This window comes from Carassius carassius, chromosome 38 (genome assembly GCF_963082965.1).
Source record: "Carassius carassius chromosome 38, fCarCar2.1, whole genome shotgun sequence".
Classification (NCBI taxonomy): domain Eukaryota; kingdom Metazoa; phylum Chordata; class Actinopteri; order Cypriniformes; family Cyprinidae; genus Carassius; species Carassius carassius.
In genome coordinates, this window is record NC_081792.1 from 2,193,384 (window position 1) to 2,213,723 (window position 20,340).

Below are 20,340 nucleotides of genomic sequence, written 5' to 3' on the forward strand. Positions count from 1 at the left end.
TTTTTCAGCATCTCGTTAAGGATGCCGTCTGGTCCTCTTGCCTTTTTTGTTGGCAGAGCCTGTATTTTATCCATCAGCTCTTCTTCTGTGATTGGGTAGTCTAGTGGATTTTGGTGTTTGCCAATAATGTTTTCTATATGGTTTAATTTTTCATATATTTGTGTTTGTTTTATATTCATGTCTAATTTGCTATAGAGTTGCTCAAAGTGATTTTTCCAGGTGTCTCCGTCTTGTATTGTAATTTGTTCATGTTTCTTATTGTTTAGGTGATTCCAGTTGTCCCAGAAACTGTTTGATTGGACAGAATCTTCAATAGTTTTGAGCTGATTTTGGATGTACTGTTCTTTCTTCTTTCTGAGTGTATTTTTATATGTTTTAAGCTCCTCACAATAATGAAGACGTAAATCTGAATCGTCTGGTTGTCTGTGTTTTTGGTTTGCAAGCTGTCTTAAATTTTTCTTTATTCTTTTACAATCCGAATCAAACCATTTTTCATTCTTTTGTTTTTGCTTATGGTTTTTCTTAGTGGTTTTAAGGTTAGATATTGTTGCCAGATAATCAAATATGTAATTTATGTTTTCTACAGCCAGATTTACGCCGTCTTCATTATGAGGATAATCGTAATCTGTGAAGTTATCCATGAGTAAGCACACTTGGGGGTGGTCGAGTGCGGTCAGGTATTGTTCAGTGCTGTTTTGAACCCATCTGTAGATGTTTTGGATGTTGTACAGCTTACTGGGTTGTGGGAATATGTTAGTATTTTCTTCCCTTTTTAGATACAGAGTAATTTGGCTGTGATCCGATAGGGGTGTTAGTGGTTTGACCGTGAATGCTCTGAAAGAGAATATATCTAAGTCTGTGATCATGTAGTCAACTGTTGAGCAACCATGAGATGAGCTGTAGGTGTCAGAGGGGTACTGTATGGACACACAGTCTGTGTAGAGTGGGGAGCTCATTTGCATATGGCAGTGGGGTGACTGCGTCTGCTCCTCTGATTGGTTACTGTTCTCTGTCTCATTTGAATTGATACATTGAGGAATGTCAGAGTGTGGGGCAGCCATAGCTTTAGCTTTTTAGCATTTTTAGCAGCTTCGGTTTATAAAAACTATAAAAAAAGGTCAATTTTAAACTGTATATCCTTGAAGTTGAGGATAAATATTGTCCAGTTCAGTTAGCTGTACTCACTGCTTTTCCCTCTCTGAACTGTTGAGGTTTATCTGGAAGGATTGTCCTGTTTTTGGATTTCCCTCCAATTCTCCTGTAGGTCTATGCTGCAGTGCTGCTAGAAACTGATCCTCTGTGCTGAATATTTGGTTTTAAAAACAAAAAAATACTTTTTCTGATTTCCTTTTGTGAAAGTTCAGTCCAAAATTTGATATTCTTTCAGATATTTAAAATTTTCATCTAACTCTCATCTCAAAATAGCAAAAAAGAAGGTAAAATCTAAGAGCTCATGCAGATCATGACTCTCTTCTGATGAAGTTCTCTCTCTCTCTCTCCGTCTCTCTCGCGTGCTCTCTCGCTCTTGCTCTCTCGCTCTTGCTCTCTCTGTCTCTCTCTCTCTCTCTCTCTCTCTCTCGTGCGCTCTCTCTCTCTCTCTCTCTCTGTCTCTCTCTCTCTCTCTCTCTGTCTCTCGCTCTCTCGCTCTCTCTGTCTCTCTCTCTCTCTCTCTCTGTCTCTCTCTCTCTCTGTCTCTCTCTCTGTCTCTCTCGCGTGCTCTCTCGCTCTCTCTGTCTCTCTCTCTGTCTCTGTCTCTCTCTCGCTCTCTCTGTCTCTCTCTCTGTCTCTGTCTCTCTCTCTCTCTCTCTCTCGCTCTCTCTCTCTCTCTCTGTCTCTCTCTCTCTCTCTCTCTCTCTCGCGCGCTCTCTCTGTCTCTCTCTCTCTCTCTCTCTGTCAATTCAATTCAATTCAATAAAGCTTTATTGGCATGACAAAAATACATTCGTATTGCCAAAGCATGAAAACAACATATAAAATGATTTTGAACATTTAGTACAGAAAATAATAATAATAATTCAATTAATTAAAAAAATAAATAAATAAAAAAAATAAAAATAAATAAATAATAAATAAAAATAGTCAAACAGTTTATGAACATTTCAAAATTCTGTGAACAACTTAGAATTTAGTGTGTAAGTGTTTGTGTGTTTGTTTTGTGTACGAGCGTGTGAGTGTGTGTGAGTGTGTGTGTGTGTGTGTGAGCGCATCACTGATTGGTCGTCAACTCTCTCTTTTTGTGACAGGCATCGATGTATCTTGCCGCTAGTGTCATACATTCTCTTTTTTCACCTAATAGGTGTTGGAATTGTGTTTTGTGGTTCAATTTTAGAAATTTAGGGCAAAGTTTTTCAAATTGTATGTAGAAAGTCCCTCTAATGTCCTCATAGTTGGGACAGCTGGTGAGGAAGTGTTGCTCTGTCTCCACCTCCCCCTGGGCACAGTGCGGGCAGAGGCGTCTCTCTCGGGGCAGCCAGCTCTGCCGGTATCTGCCCGTCTCCACAGTCAGGCTGTGGTTGCTCAGTCTGTACCTCGTCATTCTTCTTCTGAGTGTGCAGTCCTTCACTGCACTCAGGTATTCTGCAGTTGTGTAGTCTCTGTTTAGGGCCAAATAGCATTCTAGTTTACTCTGTTTTTGTGTTGTTTGAGTCCAATAGGTCAGGTAATGCTCTCGTTGAGCTTTTATGATGTGGTTGGGCCGGATTGTGTGGATGAGGGTGTCAGTGTCCTGAGGCTGGTTAGTGTTAGTGGTGTTCGTCTGTGTGTGGAGCCTCAGGACCAGCTGAATGAGTGGGCTCTTCTCAGGGCTCATCTCATGGTTCTGAAGGGCTTTATAATGATAAGAGTTGGGGTCACTCATTTTTAGATGTTTCCAGAATTTGATGGCTCGTTTCTCCACATGTATCAGGAGAGGGTATTGGCCTAATTCTGCCCTGCATGCGTTGTTCGCCGTGTTCCTCTGTACTCTCAGGATACTCTTACAGAACTCGGCATGCAGGGTTTCTATCGGATTTTTGTCCCATTTGTCGAATTGGTGATTTAGGAGAGGACCCCAAACTTCACTGCCATATAATGCAATTGGTTCTATGACTGATTGGAATATTTTGAGCCAGATTCTGATTGGTATTTCAATTTGGATAGATTTTTTGATGGCATAGAAGGCCCTTCTTGCTTTCTCTTTCAGTTCATTCACGGCCAAATTTAGGTTTCCGTTTGCACTTATCTTCAGCCCGAGGTATGTGTAGCTTGAGACATGATCAAGTTTGGTCATACCAAGGGTGAAGTTTTGTCCCTTTCCCTGACATCTGGGTCTTTTCTGAAATGTTATTATTTTAGTTTTGGTTGGGTTGACGGTCAGGGCCCAGGTCTGACAGAACTGATGCAGGATGTCCAGGTTCTGCTGTAGACCCTCTTCTGTTGGAGACAGCAGGACCAGATCATCCGCATACAGCAGGAGCTTTATAGAGGAGTCGTGAAGTGTGAGGCCAGGAGCTGCCGATTCTTCCAGGAGTTTCGCCAATTCATTAATGTAGATGTTGAAGAGGGTCGGTGATATTGGGCAGCCCTGTCTCACACCCCGCCCTTGAGTGAAGAACTTGGTTCGTTTATGGCCAATTTTAATTGCACATTGATTGTTTGAGTACATCGTTTTTATAATGCTATATGTTTTGCCCCCAATACCTGATTCTAGAAGTTTAGAAAGAAGGCCTTCATGCCAAATCGAATCAAAGGCCTTCTGGAAGTCTACAAAGCAAGCGAAAATTTTGGTTTTGTTTTGGTTGATGTATTTATCGATCAGGGTATGCAGGGTGAATATATGGTCTGATGTTCTAAAATTTGGTAGGAATCCAATCTGGCTTTTGCTCAGGACACTGTGCTCTGAGAGGAAGTGGACGAGTCTCGTGTTGATGATGCTGCAGAACATCTTCCCCAGATTGCTGCTCACACAGATGCCTCTGTAATTGTTGGGGTCTGATGTGTCTCCACTCTTGAATATGGGCGTTATGAGTCCTCTATTCCAGGTGTCAGGGAAATGGCCAACACTCAGAACCAAGTTGAACAGTTTCATGATGGCCAATTTGAATTTGGGGCTTATATTTTTCAGCATCTCGTTAAGGATGCCGTCTGGTCCTCTTGCCTTTTTTGTTGGCAGAGCCTGTATTTTATCCATCAGCTCTTCTTCTGTGATTGGGTAGTCTAGTGGATTTTGGTGTTTGCCAATAATGTTTTCTATATGGTTTAATTTTTCATATATTTGTGTTTGTTTTATATTCATGTCTAATTTGCTATAGAGTTGCTCAAAGTGATTTTTCCAGGTGTCTCCGTCTTGTATTGTAATTTGTTCATGTTTCTTATTGTTTAGGTGATTCCAGTTGTCCCAGAAACTGTTTGATTGGACAGAATCTTCAATAGTTTTGAGCTGATTTTGGATGTACTGTTCTTTCTTCTTTCTGAGTGTATTTTTATATGTTTTAAGCTCCTCACAATAATGAAGACGTAAATCTGAATCGTCTGGTTGTCTGTGTTTTTGGTTTGCAAGCTGTCTTAAATTTTTCTTTATTCTTTTACAATCCGAATCAAACCATTTTTCATTCTTTTGTTTTTGCTTATGGTTTTTCTTAGTGGTTTTAAGGTTAGATATTGTTGCCAGATAATCAAATATGTAATTTATGTTTTCTACAGCCAGATTTACGCCGTCTTCATTATGAGGATAATCGTAATCTGTGAAGTTATCCATGAGTAAGCACACTTGGGGGTGGTCGAGTGCGGTCAGGTATTGTTCAGTGCTGTTTTGAACCCATCTGTAGATGTTTTGGATGTTGTACAGCTTACTGGGTTGTGGGAATATGTTAGTATTTTCTTCCCTTTTTAGATACAGAGTAATTTGGCTGTGATCCGATAGGGGTGTTAGTGGTTTGACCGTGAATGCTCTGAAAGAGAATATATCTAAGTCTGTGATCATGTAGTCAACTGTTGAGCAACCATGAGATGAGCTGTAGGTGTCAGAGGGGTACTGTATGGACACACAGTCTGTGTAGAGTGGGGAGCTCATTTGCATATGGCAGTGGGGTGACTGCGTCTGCTCCTCTGATTGGTTACTGTTCTCTGTCTCATTTGAATTGATACATTGAGGAATGTCAGAGTGTGGGGCAGCCATAGCTTTAGCTTTTTAGCATTTTTAGCAGCTTCGGTTTATAAAAACTATAAAAAAAGGTCAATTTTAAACTGTATATCCTTGAAGTTGAGGATAAATATTGTCCAGTTCAGTTAGCTGTACTCACTGCTTTTCCCTCTCTGAACTGTTGAGGTTTATCTGGAAGGATTGTCCTGTTTTTGGATTTCCCTCCAATTCTCCTGTAGGTCTATGCTGCAGTGCTGCTAGAAACTGATCCTCTGTGCTGAATATTTGGTTTTAAAAACAAAAAAATACTTTTTCTGATTTCCTTTTGTGAAAGTTCAGTCCAAAATTTGATATTCTTTCAGATATTTAAAATTTTCATCTAACTCTCATCTCAAAATAGCAAAAAAGAAGGTAAAATCTAAGAGCTCATGCAGATCATGACTCTCTTCTGATGAAGTTCTCTCTCTCTCTCTCCGTCTCTCTCGCGTGCTCTCTCGCTCTTGCTCTCTCGCTCTTGCTCTCTCTGTCTCTCTCTCTCTCTCTCTCTCTCTCTCGTGCGCTCTCTCTCTCTCTCTCTCTCTGTCTCTCTCTCTCTCTCTCTCTGTCTCTCGCTCTCTCGCTCTCTCTGTCTCTCTCTCTCTCTCTCTCTGTCTCTCTCTCTCTCTGTCTCTCTCTCTGTCTCTCTCGCGTGCTCTCTCGCTCTCTCTGTCTCTCTCTCTGTCTCTGTCTCTCTCTCGCTCTCTCTGTCTCTCTCTCTGTCTCTGTCTCTCTCTCTCTCTCTCTCTCGCTCTCTCTCTCTCTCTCTGTCTCTCTCTCTCTCTCTCTCTCTCTCGCGCGCTCTCTCTGTCTCTCTCTCTCTCTCTCTCTGTCAATTCAATTCAATTCAATAAAGCTTTATTGGCATGACAAAAATACATTCGTATTGCCAAAGCATGAAAACAACATATAAAATGATTTTGAACATTTAGTACAGAAAATAATAATAATAATTCAATTAATTAAAAAAATAAATAAATAAAAAAAATAAAAATAAATAAATAATAAATAAAAATAGTCAAACAGTTTATGAACATTTCAAAATTCTGTGAACAACTTAGAATTTAGTGTGTAAGTGTTTGTGTGTTTGTTTTGTGTACGAGCGTGTGAGTGTGTGTGAGTGTGTGTGTGTGTGTGTGAGCGCATCACTGATTGGTCGTCAACTCTCTCTTTTTGTGACAGGCATCGATGTATCTTGCCGCTAGTGTCATACATTCTCTTTTTTCACCTAATAGGTGTTGGAATTGTGTTTTGTGGTTCAATTTTAGAAATTTAGGGCAAAGTTTTTCAAATTGTATGTAGAAAGTCCCTCTAATGTCCTCATAGTTGGGACAGCTGGTGAGGAAGTGTTGCTCTGTCTCCACCTCCCCCTGGGCACAGTGCGGGCAGAGGCGTCTCTCTCGGGGCAGCCAGCTCTGCCGGTATCTGCCCGTCTCCACAGTCAGGCTGTGGTTGCTCAGTCTGTACCTCGTCATTCTTCTTCTGAGTGTGCAGTCCTTCACTGCACTCAGGTATTCTGCAGTTGTGTAGTCTCTGTTTAGGGCCAAATAGCATTCTAGTTTACTCTGTTTTTGTGTTGTTTGAGTCCAATAGGTCAGGTAATGCTCTCGTTGAGCTTTTATGATGTGGTTGGGCCGGATTGTGTGGATGAGGGTGTCAGTGTCCTGAGGCTGGTTAGTGTTAGTGGTGTTCGTCTGTGTGTGGAGCCTCAGGACCAGCTGAATGAGTGGGCTCTTCTCAGGGCTCATCTCATGGTTCTGAAGGGCTTTATAATGATAAGAGTTGGGGTCACTCATTTTTAGATGTTTCCAGAATTTGATGGCTCGTTTCTCCACATGTATCAGGAGAGGGTATTGGCCTAATTCTGCCCTGCATGCGTTGTTCGCCGTGTTCCTCTGTACTCTCAGGATACTCTTACAGAACTCGGCATGCAGGGTTTCTATCGGATTTTTGTCCCATTTGTCGAATTGGTGATTTAGGAGAGGACCCCAAACTTCACTGCCATATAATGCAATTGGTTCTATGACTGATTGGAATATTTTGAGCCAGATTCTGATTGGTATTTCAATTTGGATAGATTTTTTGATGGCATAGAAGGCCCTTCTTGCTTTCTCTTTCAGTTCATTCACGGCCAAATTTAGGTTTCCGTTTGCACTTATCTTCAGCCCGAGGTATGTGTAGCTTGAGACATGATCAAGTTTGGTCATACCAAGGGTGAAGTTTTGTCCCTTTCCCTGACATCTGGGTCTTTTCTGAAATGTTATTATTTTAGTTTTGGTTGGGTTGACGGTCAGGGCCCAGGTCTGACAGAACTGATGCAGGATGTCCAGGTTCTGCTGTAGACCCTCTTCTGTTGGAGACAGCAGGACCAGATCATCCGCATACAGCAGGAGCTTTATAGAGGAGTCGTGAAGTGTGAGGCCAGGAGCTGCCGATTCTTCCAGGAGTTTCGCCAATTCATTAATGTAGATGTTGAAGAGGGTCGGTGATATTGGGCAGCCCTGTCTCACACCCCGCCCTTGAGTGAAGAACTTGGTTCGTTTATGGCCAATTTTAATTGCACATTGATTGTTTGAGTACATCGTTTTTATAATGCTATATGTTTTGCCCCCAATACCTGATTCTAGAAGTTTAGAAAGAAGGCCTTCATGCCAAATCGAATCAAAGGCCTTCTGGAAGTCTACAAAGCAAGCGAAAATTTTGGTTTTGTTTTGGTTGATGTATTTATCGATCAGGGTATGCAGGGTGAATATATGGTCTGATGTTCTAAAATTTGGTAGGAATCCAATCTGGCTTTTGCTCAGGACACTGTGCTCTGAGAGGAAGTGGACGAGTCTCGTGTTGATGATGCTGCAGAACATCTTCCCCAGATTGCTGCTCACACAGATGCCTCTGTAATTGTTGGGGTCTGATGTGTCTCCACTCTTGAATATGGGCGTTATGAGTCCTCTATTCCAGGTGTCAGGGAAATGGCCAACACTCAGAACCAAGTTGAACAGTTTCATGATGGCCAATTTGAATTTGGGGCTTATATTTTTCAGCATCTCGTTAAGGATGCCGTCTGGTCCTCTTGCCTTTTTTGTTGGCAGAGCCTGTATTTTATCCATCAGCTCTTCTTCTGTGATTGGGTAGTCTAGTGGATTTTGGTGTTTGCCAATAATGTTTTCTATATGGTTTAATTTTTCATATATTTGTGTTTGTTTTATATTCATGTCTAATTTGCTATAGAGTTGCTCAAAGTGATTTTTCCAGGTGTCTCCGTCTTGTATTGTAATTTGTTCATGTTTCTTATTGTTTAGGTGATTCCAGTTGTCCCAGAAACTGTTTGATTGGACAGAATCTTCAATAGTTTTGAGCTGATTTTGGATGTACTGTTCTTTCTTCTTTCTGAGTGTATTTTTATATGTTTTAAGCTCCTCACAATAATGAAGACGTAAATCTGAATCGTCTGGTTGTCTGTGTTTTTGGTTTGCAAGCTGTCTTAAATTTTTCTTTATTCTTTTACAATCCGAATCAAACCATTTTTCATTCTTTTGTTTTTGCTTATGGTTTTTCTTAGTGGTTTTAAGGTTAGATATTGTTGCCAGATAATCAAATATGTAATTTATGTTTTCTACAGCCAGATTTACGCCGTCTTCATTATGAGGATAATCGTAATCTGTGAAGTTATCCATGAGTAAGCACACTTGGGGGTGGTCGAGTGCGGTCAGGTATTGTTCAGTGCTGTTTTGAACCCATCTGTAGATGTTTTGGATGTTGTACAGCTTACTGGGTTGTGGGAATATGTTAGTATTTTCTTCCCTTTTTAGATACAGAGTAATTTGGCTGTGATCCGATAGGGGTGTTAGTGGTTTGACCGTGAATGCTCTGAAAGAGAATATATCTAAGTCTGTGATCATGTAGTCAACTGTTGAGCAACCATGAGATGAGCTGTAGGTGTATCTCCCCAGAGAGTCCCCTCTCACCCTGCCGTTGACGAGGTACAGACCGAGGCTTCGACAGAGCTCAAGTAGAAGCCTGCCGGATTTATTCACATGAGCATCCGAGTTAGTCCTTGAAAAGTTAACTATGTTTTGTTGAAAGCTCTGTCCAAATATATAATTATTCCCGTTGTCTGTGGTGTAGTCGGGTAGGGCTCCTGTTCTGGCGTTGAGATCCCCACACATCAGCACACTTCCCTGGGCCTGGAAGTGGTTGATTTGGCTGTGGAGGGTCTCAAAGATGTTCTCGTCATAGTAAGGAGATTCAGAGGGAGGAATATAAAGAGCACATAAGAATATGTCTCGTGTAGTTTGACTGAGCTGTTTATTAATTTTGAGCCAGATATGAGATTCTTCTTTTTTGATTAGTTGGATGTATTTATTAATTTCAAGTTTGTGCCAGATTATGATGCCCCCTGAATCTCTCCCGCGTGTGACTTTTTTGTGTTTTTGGGATGATATGATTATTTCCCGATATCCTGGGGGACAGAGAGTGACCTCATCAGTTCTGCGCCATGTTTCCTGTAAGATTATTATGTCCATATCTAAAACACTTTTCCTAAAATCTAAGGTTTTGATTTTACATCCAAAACTTGATGAGTTAATGCCTTGGATGTTCCAAACTGTGATTGTCAGTGGTTTCATGCGGTCAATAAACAATTTTTACATTCCTCTAGAATAGAACCAACTCAACTTGGACCCGTTTAAAATGTAAACATACATACATTACATATTTGTATTGTTATTGGTAGTGTTTTTTTTTTTTTATATATGTATACATGTGTATATATACATATTAGAAGTCGTGGCCTAATGGTTAGAGAGTCAGACTCCCAATCGAAAGGTTGTGAGTTTGAGTCCCGGGCCGGCAGGAATTGTGGGTGGGGAGAGTGCATGTACAGTTCTTTCTCCACCTTCAATACCATGACTTAGGTGCCCTTGAGCAAGGCATCGAACCCCCAACTGCTCCCCGGGCGCCGCAGCATAAATGGCTGCCCACTGCTCCGGGTGTGTGCTCACAGTGTGTGTGTGTGTTCACTGCTCTGTGTGTGTGCATTTCGGATGGGTTAAATGCAGAGGACAAATTCTGAGTATGGGTCACCATACTTGGCTGAATGTCACTTCACTTCACTATATATATATATATTAATCGGTGCACCTGTTGAATATGGTGTCTTTTACTCACGCCTAGTCCATCAGCCGTGTGCAGATGAGGTTGAGCATGTCCTTGATCTCCCTCAGGCTGGTGCTGTGTGTGTCGTTCGGGCCTCTCAGGGCTGCGGCGTAGCTCAGCGGCTCCTGCTTGGGTCTGTGGACGTCTGGCTGTGGGGCTGATGACCTCTGCGCTGTCGAGGTGTTGTTATCCAGCGCCGGGGCTTCTCTGGGTCCTGGCTGTTTCCTCCGCTGGTATGGTGGCCTCGGGTCTTGGCGTTGCTGATGCTGACGGTGGTGTTCGTGTATGGGATGTGGAGGTCGGAAGCGTGGGCGCTGGGGTTCAGGCTGTGGGTACAGCGGGCCGGGGCGATGGAGTCTCCTGGGCTCGGGTGGATGTGGCGGGAAGACGCTGTGTGTTGAGGCTGGGATGAAGCATCTCGTTGGTCGAGGGTTGTTGGATTCTCTCTGACTCTTTGAGGGACTGCCAGGGGTTCGGCCGAGGGCAACATCTTTAAGATTTTTAGCGAACACATTCACACTGTCTCTACGCAGGTGGACGTGGTCATGGAGATGGTGAATGTCCAGTGTAGGGTGATGTGCCAGATGAACATTTGGCAGTCCAGCACATCCGCGTGAGATGTCTGTGTTGACTCTCTGTATAGTGCGGGGGTGGAAATCGGTTCTGGGAAGGATGGTGGAGATGATTATTTTCGATGTTGGGAAATTCTGTGTTGCTTTAATTGCCACCTGTGTAACAGACTGTGCCACTCGCTCCTGTTGTGTTCTCAGGTCGTTTGTTCCCACATGTATGATGATGTGACTGGGGTCACCAAGTGTTTCTTTGTTGAGTTGTTGGAGGGCACTCTCTGTGTTTGGGCACCAAAGTTTTGAGGATTTGTGGTTGGGAAAGAGCTGTTTTTGATTGATAAACCTGCCATTAGAGTCCATTAAGATGACTATTTCTGCATGGATGTGACTAGGTGTGCTTTCTGGATCTTGTGTGTGGGCATCCATCCGTGTTGCTGGCGTGTGGATCTCAGGAGGCGTCAGGACTGGCTGTGCTGTCTGGGTGGCATTCGATTCAGGCTGTATGACGGTTTCTCTCTGCTCTCTCAGACTTTGCATTTCTCTTTCTCTGAAGATCAGCTCCTCTCTGACACTTTTCAGCTCTCTGTTTAGGGTATCTCTGTCCTGCTGCAGATCTTTTATTTCTCCTCTCAGCTCCTCAACATTAGTTTTAAATTCTCTTGTGAGCTGTGTCTGCGAGAGCACCAGTTCTCTGAGCTCCACCAGTTCGACCTCCTGTAGGGACAGGCTGCTCCGTATCTGAGTGACAGACTCCTCCAGCTGTGTGTCACAGTCCAGGGTGGGCTCCTCCTCCTCCTCTAGCTCCGCCCCTGATCTCTGGGGCTCATCCCTGATCTCTGTCTCTCTCGCGCGCTCTCTCTGTCTCTCGCTCTCTCGCTCTCTGTCTCTCTCTCTCTCTCTCTCTCTCTCCGTCTCTCTCGCGCGCTCTCTCGCTCTCTCTGTCTCTCTCTCTCTCTCTCTCTCTCTCGTGCGCTCTCTCTCTCTCTCTCTCTCTCTCTCTCTGTCTCTCTCTCTCTCTGTCTCTCTCTGTCTCTCTCTCTCTCTCTCTCTCTGTCTCTCTCTCTCTCTCTGTCTCTCTCTCTCTCTGTCTCTCTCTCTGTCTCTCTCTCTCTCTCTCTCTCTGTCTCTCTCTCTCTCTCTCTCTCTCTTTGTCTCTCTCTCTCTCTCTGTCTCTCTCGCGCGCTCTCTCTGTCTCTCGCTCTCTCGCTCTCTCTGTCTCTCTCTCTCTCTCTGTCTCTCTCTCGCGCGCGCTCTCTCTCTGTCTCTCTCTGTCTCTCGCTCGCTCTCTCTCTCTCTCTGTCTCTCTCTCTCTCCCTCTCTCTCTCTCCGTCTCTCTCGCGCGCTCTCTCGCTCTCTCTGTCTCTCTCTGTCAAATTTAAATTCAAATTAGCTTTATTGGCATGACTTGTACAGTATTGCCAAAGCATTGGCAATTACATAGGCAATGAACAAATAATCAATAAAATTAAACAGTAAACAAATGTATGAATACATTTATACAAAAATGAAAAAAAAAAGAAGAAAAGAAATCAGTATCAAATGTAAAAAAAAAAAATATATATATATATATATATATACACATACATACATACACACACATATATATATATATATATATACACATACATACATATACACATATACATATCTACATCAAACAATCAAAATACACAATTATTTATCCATCTGAGGTTCCACTGGTTGTCCTCATTTCATGGCATGTAAAGACATACTTTGCAGCAATTATCTCACATTTGGGCATTTCTCCCAGTATGTATGGGAGTTTCTGTGTGTCTGGTATGTTTTCGAATTCAGGGTATATTTGGGAAATGTTTTCAAAGTGTTTTTGTCTGATTGTATTGTATTTGGGGCATGAGGTCAGAACGTGCAGCTCTGTCTCGATCTCCGGTGGGAGCCAGCTCTGTCTGTGGCGACCCTTCTCTATGGCCAGGCTGTGTTCACTCAGTCTGTATGTTGTCAATATTTTTCTCAGTTTAGGGCATTTTATTGTTCTCAGGTAATTTGCCAGTGTGAATTCTCTTTTTAGGGTCAGATAGCATTGTACTTTACTTTGTGTTTTGGTGGTTTCTTTCCAGTATTGGATATATTTTTCTTTCTGCTTGTTGCTAATGTGGTGTGGTCTGCTTGAGCTGGCGCTGCTGTCCTGAGGCTGCTGGGCACTGGTGACTGCAGAGAGCCTCAGGACCAGCTGGCTGAGGGGACTCTTCTCTGGCTTCAGCTCCTGCAAGGTTAGGGCTTTGTGATGATATGTCTGGGGGTTAACTGATTTTAAGTGATTGTAAAATTGAATTGATCTTTTTTGTATTTTGAGTAAGAGGGGGTATTGGCCGAGCTCTGCTCTGCACAGGTTATTGGGTGTTTTTCTCTGCACCTGTAGGATGCTCTTACAGAACTCGGTATGGAAAGATTCTATGACTGTTTTGTCCCATTTGTCAAATTCATTATTAAGTTTTGGCCCCCAAATTTCACTACCATATAGAATTATTGGTTCTAGTACAAATTGGAAAATTTTTAGCCAGATTTCAATTGGAATATAGATTTTAATGTTTCTTTTTATTGCATAGAAAGCCCTCCTTGCTTTGTCCCTCAGATCTTTCACAGCCATGTTGAGGTTCCCTGTGTATGTAATGTTGAGGCCGAGGTAAGTGTAGTTTTTTGTGTGTTGTAATTTAGTGGTGTCTAGATAGAAATTGTGTGTAACCTGATTTCTGTATTGTTTCTGAAAGATCATTATCTTAGTCTTCGCTGTGTTTACTGTCAGGGCCCAGGTCTGGCAGAATCTCTGCAGGAGGTTAAGGTGCTGCTGCAAGCCTTCTTTAGTAGGTGAGAGCAACACCAAGTCGTCTGCATACAGCAGAGCTCTGATCTCGGTGTTGTTCAGGGTGAGGCCAGGTGCCGTGGAACTCTCTAACTGGTTTGCTAATTCATTGATATATAGATTGAAGAGAATTGGACTGAGATTGCACCCCTGCTTCACTCCCCGGCCCTGGGAGAAGAACGCTGTTTGTTTGTTTCCAATCTTTACGGCACATTCACTTTTTGTATACATGTTCTTAATCAAATCATATGTTTTTCCTCCAATGCCACTTTCGAGTAGTCTACAGAAGAGGCCTTCGTGCCAGATGGAATCAAAGGCTTTTTGGAAGTCAACAAAACAGGCATATACCTTTCTTTTCTTAATGTTTAGTTCTTGATCAATTAGAGTCTGGAGTGTAAATATATGGTCCGTTGTGCGGCAATTTGGCAAAAAACCAATTTGGCATTTATGTAGAATATTGTGGTCATCAAGCAAGTTGACAAGTCGTTTATTAACGATGTTGCAGAATATTTTTCCCAGGTTACTGGATACACATATTCCTCTGTAGTTATTTGGGTCATATTTATCTCCGGATTTATGAATTGGGGTTATTAAGCCTTTGCTCCAGATGTCTGGAAAAGTTCCAGTTGATAGAATTGTATTGAATAGTTTTAGTATAGCCAATCTGATTTTATGATCCGAGTATTTGATCATTTCGTTGAGGATTCCATCTACACCACAAGCCTTTTTTCCTTTCAGGGACTGGATGACCTCTGCTAACTCTTGTTCTGTGACAGGGTAATCTAGAGGGTTTTGGTTGTTTTTTATCACCGCCTCCAGAGTTTTCAATTTTGTGAGTATCTTGTACTGATCATTATTTTTTGTAATAGTACTGTATAAATCACTAAAGTGATTAATCCAAGTATTTCCATCTTGAATGGCCAATTCATCCTGCTGGGTTTTGTTTAGGTTGTTCCATTTCTCCCAGAACTGGTTGGACTCTAAAGATTCCTCAATTTCACAGAGTTGCTTTTTGTTGTGTTGTTCTTTTTTAGTTTTTAGGGTGTACTTGTATTGTTTCAGAGTGGCCTCATATTTACAGCGTATATTGTGGTTATCTGGGTCCCTATGCTTTTCATTAGATAATTTCCTTAAAGTTTTCCTTAGGTTTTTGCATTCAGTGTCAAACCATTTGTTACTGTTCATTTGTTGAAGTTTTGGTTTGGAGGCTTTCAAATTAGACAATGAAGCCAAATGATGAAATATTGAATTGATTTTGTCCACAGCTGAATTTACACCAGAACTATTCTGGGGAAATGTTTCATTTATAAATAAATGAGTTAAATCATATATGTTTTGATTTTCCAGTGCCTTTTGGTACGCGCCCACGCTGTTTGGGGTCCATCTGTATGAGTATGTGCTGTTGAACAGTTCACAGGCACTGGGGGCTCTAGACTTAGACTGGGCCCTTTGAAGATATAGTGTGATTTTGCTGTGGTCTGAGAGGGGTGTGAGGGGGCTGACTGTGAAAGCTCTGAGAGACACTGGATCTAGATCTGTAATGAAATAATCTACCACACTACTGCCAAGAGCTGAGCTGTAAGTGTAGCGACCCAGAGAGTCCCCTCGTAGCCTGCCGTTGACTATGTACAGACCCAGTGTACGGCATAGCTGTAAAAGCTGCACACCGCTTGTGTTGGTAAGCTTGTCAAACCTCTTTCTAGAAGGACATTCAGGGAGGGGGAAGCAGGTGCTTCCAGGTAAGTGTTTGTCTCCCTGGGTGTTCATAGTGTCAGCTCTTTCCCCTGTTCGAGCGTTCAAGTCCCCACAGATTAATACATTTCCCATGCTTTTATAATGGTTAATTTCCTCCTCAAGAATAGAGAAGATATCTGGGTTGTAGTAGGGGGATTCTGATGGAGGTATATAGATGGCACATATGTAGACATGTTGCTCAGCACAAATCATCTGTTTGTTAAGTTTCAACCATATATAAGATTCTTCTTTTTTAATTACTGTGATGGATTGGCTCAGTTCTGATTTACACCATATAATCATGCCTCCTGAATCTCTGCCTTGAGTTATTGTGGGATTTTTTGTTGATGATATAATGATCTCAGTGTAGCCGTGAGGACGACCAGTGGAAATATCTTCTCTGCACCATGTCTCCTGTAGAACTATGATGTCAGAGTCTTTTAACTCTCTATTAAAATCTGAGTTTCTGCTTTTTAAACCAAAAGCTGATGATCTCAGACCTTGAATGTTCCAACATGTTATTGTAAACGATTTCATCTCCAAGTGTAATCTGTTCAAAAATTAGACAAACACCTTATATCCTAACTAACACCTAATAGTAAACTAGATATTAAAACAATATAATAATAATAATACTAGTAACAAACGAGAAGAAAAAAATAAATAAATAAATAAATAAATAAAAGGAAAATATTGTTGTAGGTAAATTAACAAAATATTAAACTTTGAGTGACATTTTATAATGTATCATGTGTGAGATATTGTTAAGAATTGTCCATTTAAAATGATATCTAATATGCTATACTATGAATTATTGATTTGTCTAAGAGGCCTCTGCTCTTCATCCTGACGCTATATGAGGCGAGAGCAGAGCAGGTTTAGCATGTGTAATATGTCTTTGAGTTCACCAGAGGGGGGTGGGGTTGTGGCTCTTCTCGCCGCTGTGGCGTAGCTCAGTCCAGTAGGCTGCTGCTCCTGTAGTCTTGGCTCTGCCGTTGGGATGAGGGGGGGTATAGGACCTCCAGGCTGGGGGGCTCTCTGGCTGGGTATCGGGGGCCAATGTTGTGTTGGCTGTGGGTTGTGATGTTGGTGATGTGGTGGGTTTGGTGGCCTGGCCGTCCTCTCTGATGGCCGGGGGTGGGTGTATGGTGGAGGTCTGGATGGTCTGGATGGTCTTGAAGGTCTAGGAGGTCTGCGTGGGGTCTGTGTTGTGTGGTTACCCCTTGGAGTGGTAATAGGGCTCCTTCCAAGAGCAACATCCTTCAGGGTCCTAGCTAGGGTGGGGACTGCATTTCTGTGTAGGTGTATGTTATCATACAGGCAGTCCAGGTGGAGGGTCGGGTGGTGGGCTAAGAACACGTTGGGTTTGAGGGCACAGTCCCTGGAGAGGCTGATATTCACTCTGTGAATGGTGTGGGGGTGGAAGTATCTCCTGTGCAGCAGCGTAGATATGACCTTGCTGGTAGGGAAATTTGTGGATGCTTGCTCAATGACTCTCCTAAGAGAGTCCGCCAGTCTGTCTTGCTGGGTCCTTAAGTCGTTGGTGCCTGTGTGAATGATGATGTGGCTAGGTGAGCCTAGCTCAGGTACTGTTAGCAGCTCCAGGGCTCTCCTGGTGTTGGGGCACCAGATCTTCTCCGTTCTGTGCCTTGGGAATAAGGTCTTTTCATTTAGGAATTTTCCATTAGAGTCCATGAGGAGGATAATGTCCGCCCTTCTGCCTGTGTGTGTTTGTTCATTCTCAGCTGTCGGGTCTGGATGTGGAGCTGTGGTGGTGGTTTCAGGTCTACAGCTCCTAACTGGAGTCTGGTTAAAGGCAGGACCTAGGACAGGTGCCGGGTTGTGACTGGTGTCTTGGCTTGGGATGTTTGTATGGAGGCAGCTCGTGAGAGGGAGGGAGTCCTGGAGGAAAGGGCTGCGTTTTCTTCCAGCAGGTGTAGTGGGAGTTTGGTTGGATGTGGTCTGGATCTGAGAGGTGGGCACAGGGGGTTGTGTGGGGTTCAGTCTGGCTTGTAGGCTGAGCCTGTCCTGTAGCTCTTCTCTCAGAGTAGCCAATTCAGTTCTGCAGTTGTCTCTGTCTTTCCTAAGTTCTTCCATCTCCTCACTGAGGTCATCCAGCTGTCTTCTCTGACGATCTAGTTCTTGTTGAAACTCTCTCAGCTGTGAGTTGACACTGTCCAGTTCTTTTTTGGCCTGGAAGTCACTGACGGTAGGTGTTGTAGGCTGCTGTTGGTCCAGCTGCTCTCTGATCTGTACCAGTTCTATCTCCAACTGGGAGAAGTGTTCTCTCATGATGTCCAGGGCCTCAGAGTGCTGTAGCAGGGGAGGATCGGTGTCATCGTCAGGCTGTGTGTCTGGAGGAGGGACAGAACAGGAGACTTTGACTCCCAGGGTTGGTGCGATGCTTGCGAGGACCTCCTTCTCCTTCTCAGCTCTCAGTCTCATTGCAGGAAAGTCACACTCAAACTCTCTCAGGTCGCCTTGTATCATGGTAGTTCCATTTTTGAACAGGTTCACTGTTATTCTGGTGGTGTCAGAGTCATTTTCTTCCAGTACACTTATTTTCCATCCATTACAAATGCCTGCTCTCTTTATTGCTGGGTAGTGAGAGCTGAACAGATTCAGCCAGGCATATGGTTCATCAGTCCAGAAGATTAAATTACAGGACCTTCCATCTTTGTAATGGTCTAGGAACAGGATTTCTGGTTTCTCTCGAAGTATTGTCTGTTTATATTTTCCTCTTGCAGTTTTGCTTTTGATAGCTGGGGGATATTCAATGGTGTCAGCATGTGTAGACATCATGAAACAGTTGTTGATCTTCAAACTTCTGTGTTCCTTGTTTAACAGCACAACTGCCACTACTGATGTTATTGATGCCGTTGCTAGGTAACCACAGTCCAATGTTAGCTTGTTAGCTATTAGTTTTTTTTTCAGTTGGAACTTGTTTTATAGTAATAAATGCAAAAACTTATTAAAACTTATTAATGTCAGTGTCCAGTTACTTGCTGTTACTTGCTTGAGTCCCTCTATCTTCTTCTTCTGGTTTGTTTTTGTTTTCTCTTTGTTTTCTCTTTGTTTCTTTTCAGCTTGATGCTCTGTTTCTGAGCTCCTTCTTCCAACTGTATATTTTTTTTCCTTCTGTCTTTTTCTTTCTCCTTCTTTTTCCTCTTTTTCTCTCCTCTGGTGTGTTGTGGTCACTTCTCTTACATTTTCCTCATAAAAATCGGTGTTTATCTAATTTTTGGACCGAAAACAAGCATTTTGTCTAGCAGCACGTCTTAAACATTACTTCTCATGTGTGTCGCCGTGACAACTCTCTGTCTCTCGCTCTCTCTCTCTCTCCGTCTCTCTCGCGCGCTCTCTCGCTCTCTCTGTCTCTCTCTCTGTCTCTCTCTCTCGCGCGCTCTCTCTGTCTCTCTCTCTGTCTCTGTCTCTCTCTCTCTCTCTCTCTCTCTCGCGCGCTCTCTCGCTCTCTCTGTCTCTCTCTCTCTCTCTGTCTCTCTCTCTCGCGCGCTCTCTCGCTCTCTCTGTCTCTGTCTCTCTCTCTCTCTGTCTCTCTCTCTCGCGCGCTCTCTCTGTCTCTCTCTCTGTCTCTGTCTCTCTCTCTCTCTCTCTCTCTCGCGCTCTCTCTGTCTCTCTCTCTCTCTCTCTCAAATTCAAATTCAAATGAGCTTTATTGGCATGACTTGCACAGTATTGCCAAAGCATTGTACATTACATGAATAAGGAATAAACAATTATAATACATAAAACAAAAACAGATTTGTAAAATAATTAAGTAGATGTATACTTTCTCCTTTTTTTCTTTAAACAAGAAACAAGAAAAAGACAACAACAACAACAAATCTCTCTCTCTCTCTCCGCACCGAACACAGCGCGCGAGTAACCAGCTCTGTTCAGCTTTCCCGCGTCTTGTGTTTGGATGCTTTAATGTTAAATCGACAAGCGGTTAGGCTTAAAAACACGTGAAAAAGATAAGCTTTCGTGACGATGCGCAGCAGTGACCGTCAACTGTCCTGAGCATCTTTTTAGGCTGGCCTCAGCGGTTATATAAAATATCAAGGTGAAAGTCATCATCCCATACAGAAGTCACATAGTTCGAAATATATTTAAAATAAGTACATTTTTATATATTGAAATATCTTAAATTTAAATAGAAGAAAATATATTTTATAAAATATATGTAAATATATTTTAAAATATATTACAAAAATATATTTAAATATTTGATTTTGGCCGCTTTTTAGTATTTTCCACATATATTAAACATATGTAAATATATTTTTATTGGAAATATTTACATATATTTATTTGCCATATATGTAAATACATTTAGATATCAGACTATATAAACATTAATTTGCAGTTTATGTATTAATTTCTAATATTTGTTAAGATATTACATTCCATTACGTCTATATATATATATATATATTAATTGAAATATTTAAATACTGAACAGAAATTGGAAACTGAAGTGTAAAAATCCTCAGACAATGCAACTTAAAAACTGACAGTATAAATTAACTTGCAAAAATGAGCAGTGCATTCAGATGACATAACACCTATAGAAAAACAAGAATTTTATTGATATTGACAAAAGAACAGAGTGCACATAAACTGCACTATTAAAACAAATCAAACCAGCAACTTTACTGAAATTGCTATTATTAATACTAAAACCTGAAAAGTAATACTTGAAGAGTTTTTTTTTTAATGAAATAAAGTCTGTTAAAAAAAAAAGAAACTGTTTTAGAGTTGTCTAACAGAGAGGGTGAAGGAAGAACATCCAAACCCTGCCCCGGATTCCTTCAAGATTTTTTTGTGAATTTATATAATGGTGTTTTTTCATAAAGTAAAGGCAGTGGCAAAATTAACATGACACTACT

At 42.0% G+C, this 20,340-nt stretch overlaps 2 protein-coding genes across 2 annotated transcripts in view; one reads left to right on the forward strand and one right to left on the reverse strand.

The window, feature by feature from the left end:
• LOC132119151 (synapsin-2-like) overlaps nucleotides 1-20,340 on the forward strand; it is a 511,637-nt gene that overhangs the window by 407,705 nt on the left and 83,592 nt on the right. The gene's annotated exons all lie outside the window — the stretch shown is intronic.
• The window catches only part of LOC132119156 (metalloproteinase inhibitor 3-like), a 386,564-nt gene that overhangs the window by 359,276 nt on the left and 6,948 nt on the right, over nucleotides 1-20,340 (reverse strand). The gene's annotated exons all lie outside the window — the stretch shown is intronic.